The sequence below is a fragment of the Triticum aestivum genome, chromosome 7B (genome assembly GCF_018294505.1).
Source record: "Triticum aestivum cultivar Chinese Spring chromosome 7B, IWGSC CS RefSeq v2.1, whole genome shotgun sequence".
Taxonomy (NCBI): Eukaryota; Viridiplantae; Streptophyta; class Magnoliopsida; order Poales; family Poaceae; genus Triticum; species Triticum aestivum.
In genome coordinates, this window is record NC_057813.1 from 696,928,969 (window position 1) to 696,937,262 (window position 8,294).

The 8,294-nt window shown below is 44.4% G+C and overlaps 1 long non-coding RNA gene across 1 annotated transcript; it reads right to left on the reverse strand.

Annotated features, from left to right (window-relative positions):
- Positions 1–5,767: 5,767 nt before the first annotated feature.
- LOC123162018 (uncharacterized) lies at positions 5,768–8,044 on the reverse strand. The gene is made up of 4 exons (XR_006480981.1): positions 6,961–8,044; positions 6,714–6,872; positions 6,419–6,614; positions 5,768–6,019 (listed from the first exon to the last, which is right to left on the reverse strand). It is a non-coding gene; the product is annotated as an uncharacterized lncRNA (long non-coding RNA).
- Positions 8,045–8,294: the final 250 nt, after the last annotated feature.

An 8,294-nucleotide genomic window follows, 5' to 3' on the forward strand; every position in this document is an offset into this window, starting at 1 on the left:
CAGAGGGCATTTGTCCGAGAACAGGACACCATCGAAATCCAACGTCGTGAGATGAGGGGAGGAAACGGGAGTGGCAAGTTTGACACTTCGCAAAACCTCATGTTTGGCATCGTGGTTATCGGTGCCATGGTCGCTGAGCCGGAGCAGCCGAGCGTGGCACGACCATGGGTTTCACTTTCAGTGAGATTTCATTGTAATTCACTGAATTTCATTAATTTCAGTAGACACTGAAATATTACGTTTCAGTCAAAATATTTCAGCAAATTCAGTAGTACACATGAAATGAAATATATTTCAAAATATTTTTTGAAAATTTAAAATATTTAATTAAATTCAAATGAATATTTCGGCCTTTTGGCTGAAATGCAAACTGAAATAATTGAATTTCACTGAATTTCAGTGATTTCAGTTGGTGCTGAAATTTTGTTGAAACTGAAATTGAAAACCAGTGGCACGACAAGGCGTACCGGACCCAGAGGTCGGTGTACCGCTCCCGCTCCTCGTCGTCGTCGTCTTGGGACCCCTCGCCGTAGTCCTCGTACTTGAGGTAGGTAGGCCACGATCTCGCACGCGTGGAGAGTCGTCCGCTCGCAGAGGACGATGAGGTGGTTGACGAAGCCGTTGAGGTGGCGGGCGCTCTCGAAGGTGCTGACACCGGTGATCCGCAGGGCGCAGGGCCGGCACGGACTTCCACTGGTGGCGCCAGCGTCGGGCGAGTACGCTGGTGCGCACGGCGTCGCGCGACGGCAGGAAGGACAGCACGTGCTGGAGGAGATGGTCCTGGAGACCTCCTAGGTGGTCCGCACCGCGGACACGGGACGCAGCCCTCCCCCCTGGCCGCCGCCGACGCATCCCGTCGAGCAGGTGGCCCGCCAGGCACAGGAGATGGTGGATCAGCGAGATCGCGACGGCGACTAATCTCGCCGCATGACTACGCGAGGACGACGACGCGACAAGCACGGTTCCGTCCAGGTTTTCACATCTCGAGTGGGCCGAGGTTGGAGACCTAAGCCCACCAAGTGATTCCTTCGCAGCAGAAGTTCTCTCCCCTTTTGCTTAAAAAAAAGGTTTTCTCCCCACTCCTCCGCATACATCATACTCTGATCGCCAATTTCACCCCCCCCCCCCCTCCCCCCCTCCCAAAATCTTTTTGTTATGTAGCGCCCGCTAAATCGATTTAGGCCTTGTTTGGGTCACCGTTTCTCTTGTAAATACCCTTGTAAAAAATACACACATGTGCCCGTCATTCACTTCCGGCTGAAATTTGCACAGCAGTCAGTAAGTTACATGTGTAAGTTATACACCTCCGTATTGAAATACATCCATTCCAAGCATGGCCTTAGGGAATTTGATTAGGGAATCACAGGGACACTGGGTTGTTTGTGTGATTCAGTCATCGAAAAAAAAATCCGTTTGTATGGCTGTGGGGGTGTGATTTTTGTTTGCGTCAAATCCTCGCTAATGTGACGAAACTGCAGATATCAGGGATCAGAACTATGATCTATGTGGTTTTTTGTCAGTGTATGATACATATTCAATAGCAAAGTTGAGAATGAGCTACTGTCTCACTTGCCGTATTCTTGCCAGAGTATGATATATGTTAATTTCTGGATGAGAGCAAGCTTGGTAGCGAGAGATTTCATGAGCATCTAAGCCTGGGTTCAGAAACGAATATCCACTTGGTAGTAGGTTTCTCAATTTAACGAAACTACTCTTGTTGTTTGTTAGGGTTACATACTCATGTGTTGCTTTTCTAGTTTTACTAAGTACTAGTAAATTGTACGTGCTTTGCACGTCATTTAAATACGTGTGCAAAGTTCAATTCATGGATACACGGCTTGCTCCCTTCAGACATGGTACCTTCGCATGTAAGGCTTCATCAAGTTCATTATTGTAGCCATTCTGTTTTGTATATATGTTGCCTGAAAATAAGGGTTCAGTCCTGTATATAAAGGTTTACATGCTTAGTATTAATATCTCGTACTAAGCTTACTTCTTGAAAACTTCCAACTTCTCCCTGATGCGATTAGTGCACGCGTTGCAGACGCTTTGCATTACCAGTTACATGCATGAATGGATAACCTTAGGCAAGTGAAACTTTTCCTACACTGTATATAGTGATGGTTCTAGAAACCAGTGGTACGTTCACTGGTACTGTAGCTCATACTGTAGCTGCGAATCCTGCAATTTTCAGCCATCCGATTGACTCTATCAACGGCTCACATTGCTTTTTGGTTTTGAGATCCAAACATTTAAAACTTGTACACTATAGAGTAGTATAGAAATATAATAGTTGGATTTGTGACATTGTAGTAGATTTATTTTATAAGATTACCAGTCTGTTGGAAATGCCAAAAGAAACTGATGGGATCATGGTTTTAGCAAAGAAATGGGAGACCTGCTTCCATCTTTCTCAGCAAATATAAAAATCTTCTTTTTCATGGTTTGGTGATAGGACAATGCATGAGAATTCGCGTGCGTTGGCTGCACGATTTCCTCTAGGCATAGAGCAATTATCATTTCTGTATTATGCCGGTCCAAAATAATTTGCATGTTTTTTTTGTAAAGTTTGTTGTTGGCATATTATTTCTAGTTTAATCTCTCTTGTCTCAAACTGTATCAGTTAATCTTATTACACTACAGGAAACGACGTAGTTGCCGACGGCAATATCTAATTCGAGCTGAATGCCTCTTGTTTGACAAAAGAAAATGCCAATCAGGTTGCATTTGTGACCAGCCATCAAACTGGAAACTAAGGAACTTGTGATCCCCTGCCCCGAAACAGTAAAAATCGATGGCTTGAGAGGAACTGAACATTAACACACTCTTATGAAGAGGTTATTCAACCACAATTGCAATTTTTATATTTTCCCAGCACCCCAAAAATTCGGCAAAAGCTGATTTGAACTCAGCAGACAGTTTGCCTGGTTTAGCTCTCGGCTTAGGGTACTCAGCCTACACCCTTCAGGCAAAGGTCATGTTGCCTAGTACCAGTCGTCAAGTACTCGGCAAACACTCTGCAGAGATCTAAATAGGGCATTCGACAAAAGAAAAGAGACTTGACGGGAGGACGAAGACGATGCTTCCCACGTGGCACATAGCTTTGCCGAGATCCGCCCGACAAAACTCGGCGAAGCTAAGCGCACCAGAGGCCTTCACGTGTCATGATGACTTCGCCGAGGTGTGCTGAACGGCAGTAGGCTTGACGCACATATTTGTCAACCTCTAGCAGCATGGTCCTGCAGCCCAGCTGAGGCGCGTCGACCACCATCTCCACTTCATCGGCCAGCTCCATCTCCACCGCATCAGCATCCATATCCATGGCGTCGTCCAAAAGAATCGGCGCACGCCTGGTTCCCAACTCAGGCCAGGACACCTCCCCCACCGCACCAACCTCCATAGCACGAAAGTGGGAGCGTAACTTAGCCCATCGCTCTCATTGTCAGAGATCCTCAAACTCCTCGTCCATCGCCTGAATGAGGATTTCGATAGCAGGTGTCCCCTCAGGGGGTATCATCCACATCATCTCCTTCGGCTTACCATGTGTGTACACCCTCCCTCCGGCACCATCCACCATTTCATTCACACTTGGAAACCAACTAGAAATCTCCTTCATCTTCGCCAACTTGATGGCATCGCCTCCCGCGTACTCCTCAAACATGTCCTTCCATCCCGCACTTCCGTCGGCCATCCACACTAGTTTATGTCAGAGATAATTACGGTTGCAGGAACGATTGGATCAAAAGTGAAAGAATTGGATTAAAGAAGAGGAAGGAAATCGTGTTGGACCAAATAAGAGGAAGGAGACTGGTGATTTTTTAGGACCAAATAAGGGGAAGGAAGGCCACGCAATCGACAACCCAATCTAATAAACGATGGAAAACGCACGGAAAAGAAAATAATGCAAGTAAAACAACTAATAACGTATGGAGAACTATGAAAGTCTCCACTCTTTATTATTAGGTACAAATTTGAAGGAAAATTGTTTACCTCCTCACATTTTGTTAATTTGACAGATTACAGTGTATTACTGAGACCATCGATAGTGCGGTGTCGATGCATAGCACAAGTTGTGTTTCTCTCGGATCCAATGTGGTGCATCGCTTTGCACTGTTCACAAGGGAAGGGATACGCAGAAAGAGGTGCTAGCCCAACAGATAGTTGTTGTGTTGCGAGCAAAATACTTGTTTAATTGACTACCGAAAAAGGCTTTCACCACACTTTATATATAAATAAAACTTGTTTTAATGACTAGGAACTAAATTATGTTCCAAAATACTTGTTTTAATGACTATCGAAAAAGGCTTTTGTCCCGCTTTATATATAAAGCAAACTTGTTTTAATGACAAGGAACTAAATCATCTTCTTCATCGAACCTCAAGCCTTCGACGGATTGATTTTGCACAGCACTAAGGTGAGATGGTAAGTGCAGGTCCTCATCCTTTGGTTGTTTTCTGAGTATTTTCATGGTCGCTAAGCAAGTATTTCACTTGGTGTTCAGCTACACACTCCGCATGCATGATGTAACTTGTTCGCTCAACAAGCAGAGATCATGTAGATAGAAATCAAGTCTAATAGAAAATGAGCTATCTTGCTCAAAAGGAGCTCAAAGATCATAGGAGGGGCATGAGTCTCCAAACAGAATTCTGGCCCGAGTGCTACTCCCCTAACCTTTTCCCTTTTGTTGTTTTAGTATGACATAGTCTCATTCAGACGAGTCATTTTAGTTCTTCATTTTTTTTACCGCTTGAAATAAGCGGTTAGCTATCTCAAAAACAATCAACAACTCAAAAAAAATAGTTGTTCAGTTTTTCCTTAAAACACCCCTCCATATATTAATTAATTAAAACGTCATCACAATCGTTCATAACAGCAGGTGCCACACAGGGCAAAAAATTATTAAAAAGAAAACCATCACATCTATTATCGAAACTAAATTTAGCAATTTTAGCAATCTCATGCGCTACTGAATTGACCCTTCTATTTATTTTTGACAACTTGAAGTTTCTCAGAAGCTTGATGATGCTAAGTGCTTCCTTTTTGAGGTCAATGAGCGAGGATCTGTCACAACTTTCATTTGCAACGAAAGACGCCACGAACGCACAATCAGTTTCCAAATAGGCATGTTAAGAGAAATACCGATATAAAGCCCAGCTAGGCATGCTCGAAGCTCCGCTTCATCCACACCAGAGCATAAACCAATGAAGTCCCAAGATGAGACAATGATATCACCCGTACAGCTCCTGGCCACCACCCCAACGCTCACGGCACTTAAACTCACCAAAAAACTTGCATCGACATTTATCTTGATGTAGCCAAAAGGAGGCGGCTACCACACCTCTTTGGACCTCACAACAGCATTACTTGCACCAAAACCAGCCACCACCTCTTTTCCTTTGTAATTGGTGATTACCTCATTTGTAGGCTGACACGACGAAAAGGAGTAACTTTCCAGAAACATGGCGGATCCTTTACAATTTCTTTTACTTTCTCAAAAATCAAATCATTTCTCAAGTGCCAAGTTCTTCAGTTCTTCGTTGTGTTCTTGTGAGGAAGATGTCATAGGATAACCACAAATGTGCAGCTAGTGTGGGAAACAAGTTGCTGACTAAATGTAATCACAAATGTCCCGCACAAACTAAAACCAGTTTTCAGCCCCACGGATAAAGAGAAGACATGGTATGTAATGCAGAAGAGCAGAACATGTTCCTAAAAATTAAACACAATGCAGAAGAGCAGAACATGTTCCTGAAAATTAACAGGGCGTATGACACATGAACCAAAAGTATAAAGCAAATAACATGGCCTCATATGCATCCATATCCCAATTGCATCCATATCACAAAACAAAGGCCTCAACTCGACAACTAGAAATTTCACTAAAGGTCCTATGGCGAAGCAAGATAGTGAACTCATGGCTACATTCCAACTGTTAATCCGATTGCTCTCGCTCTGAATCTGAACGTGAATACTTTGACTGCCCTGAATCTGAATGTGAATAGTTTTGACTCCTCTGAATCTGAATATTATTATGCACAAGTACAAAAAAATTCACAATTAGTCGGATTGGCATACTGCTAGATTTAAAAGGTGCGAAGCAAGAAGAATAATATTATTTGTGAGAAACATGAAGCTGATAGAAAGTTTTGGCTTATGTGTTTCGTATTTGGTTGTTCAATTCTTGGCAAATGTATGCTGCTAAATTTCATAAGCATACATGGGACTAAATAATTACAAATTCACCGAGACTAATAATTTGATCTATTGATAGAGCAAATAAGATTTTTCCCGTTATGCTTACTAGTTACACATTCACTCGTCCAGTTAATTTTAAAAATAATGGTTGTGGAATTTCACACAAACATGCGATTGGAATGCAGAAACTTCAAAATCTAGGAATACTGATAATTCGACTTACTGTCTTAAGAATGCCTATTTATCTTGATCTCGATTTGCTCAACAGGCACTCCACAGGAACTCAGAACCTTCACAATTTTGTGAACACGCTCATCTTTTTCATGGCATTTGATCTTGACATCCCTGAGATACTTCGATGCTAAAAATGGTTTTGTCGTATCGTAGCTTCTGTTTGTTCCTTCAGCATTTTGATATGGCTGTACAGTTTACGAAAATGCATGAATCTACAATGCAACTGAAACTTAATTCATCCTGAAAAATATGTACCATAATACTTAGAAAACTTATATATATACCATAAATAGTTGGAGGCAGAGCTTCTCGAGACTTGGTGACTGCTGGAGAAAGTAAAGTAGTGGGCGAAAATCAGGCTCCACACACCAATCATTGACTGACAAGGTTTTGAGCTTGTTAAATGCGGTGCACCACTTAAAATCTTTCCTGAAAACAGGAAACTGGGCAAACACAAAATATTAGATCATGTCAGATAACGTGACAAGAAGTTTCAATCAAACTGTACAGTATATATACAAACATATATACCATTTGAGGCTCGGCAATGAGCGCTAGATTAGTGATATCTGACAGGCGTCCAAGAAGCCAGGAACCATCCTCGCCGTCCCTATCGAAACTGTGATCAAGCTTAAAGATGCTGTTCGCAACGACGGCATGCTCCCAAACTCAGGAACAAACTGATGGCCGTCTGCCAGCTCCAGGTAGACGAGGCTCGGGCCAGAAACGAGAGCATGTTTCATAAAAGAGTAGTCGGTGATGCTCAGATATCGCATACTCCCTCCGTTCCTAAATACTTGTCTTTCTAGAGATTTCAACAAGTGACTACATACGGCACAAAATGAGTGAATCTACACTTTAAAATATGTCTACATACATCCGTATGTTGAGTCCATTTAAAATGCCTAGAAAGACAAGTATTTGGGAACGGAGGGAGTAGATGTTGACGATATGTTGACAGGACCGTAGTCGGTTGTATTTTGGAAGGTGCAGCGGTTCATCTTTATTGTCTGCAGGTTTGTGCAGGCCGAGAAATCCAGATCGGAAGGGATCGAGAGCAGCACGCCATCGAGCTCCAGCGTCGTAAGATGCGGAGAGGCGATGGAAGTGCTAAGCTGAACCCACTCGTGTTCGGCAATGCGATTAGCGGGGTCACGGTCGCTGAGCCGAAGCAGCCGAGCCTGGCACGACGAGGCGTACCGGGTCCACAGATCGGTGTACCGGGACCGCTCGCTTCCGTCGTCGGCGGAATAGTTGCCGCGGCCGTCGTACTCCGAGTAGGCCTCGATCTCGCACGCATGGAGACGCGTCCGGTCGCGGAGGATGATGAGATGGTTGACGAAGTCGTTGAGGTCGCGGCCGCTCTCGAAGGAGTCGAAGCCGGTGATCCGCAGGGCCGGCACGGACTTCCACTGGTGGCGCCAGCGGCGGGCGAGCAGGCAGGTGCGCACGGCGTCGCGCGACGGCAGGAACGAGAGCACGTGCTGGAGTACCGCGTCCGGGAGCGCGCCTAGGCGGTCGGGCACAACCGTCGAATAGGGGATCCACCGGACGAACGGCGGACGCATGCTGTCGAACAGGTGATCCGCCGGACGCGGGGGGTGGTGGTTGCAAGCTGCATCGTATCCCTAGGGTTTTTGACAGCTTGTTAAGCGGGCCGCTATTGGATACCTGAGCCCGTGTGGGCTATTCCTCACCAAGTGAATCTTTTGTGAGCCCATGATCTGACCCTCATTTCTAAAGATTTCTTTAATGCACAAATCTAAGGTTTTTTTTAAGGGAATGCACAAATCTAACGTTGGTCCTTGTCTCCCTAAAAAACGTTGGTCCTCGTCCAAGACATTTTTTAGCTGATTATTATAAGG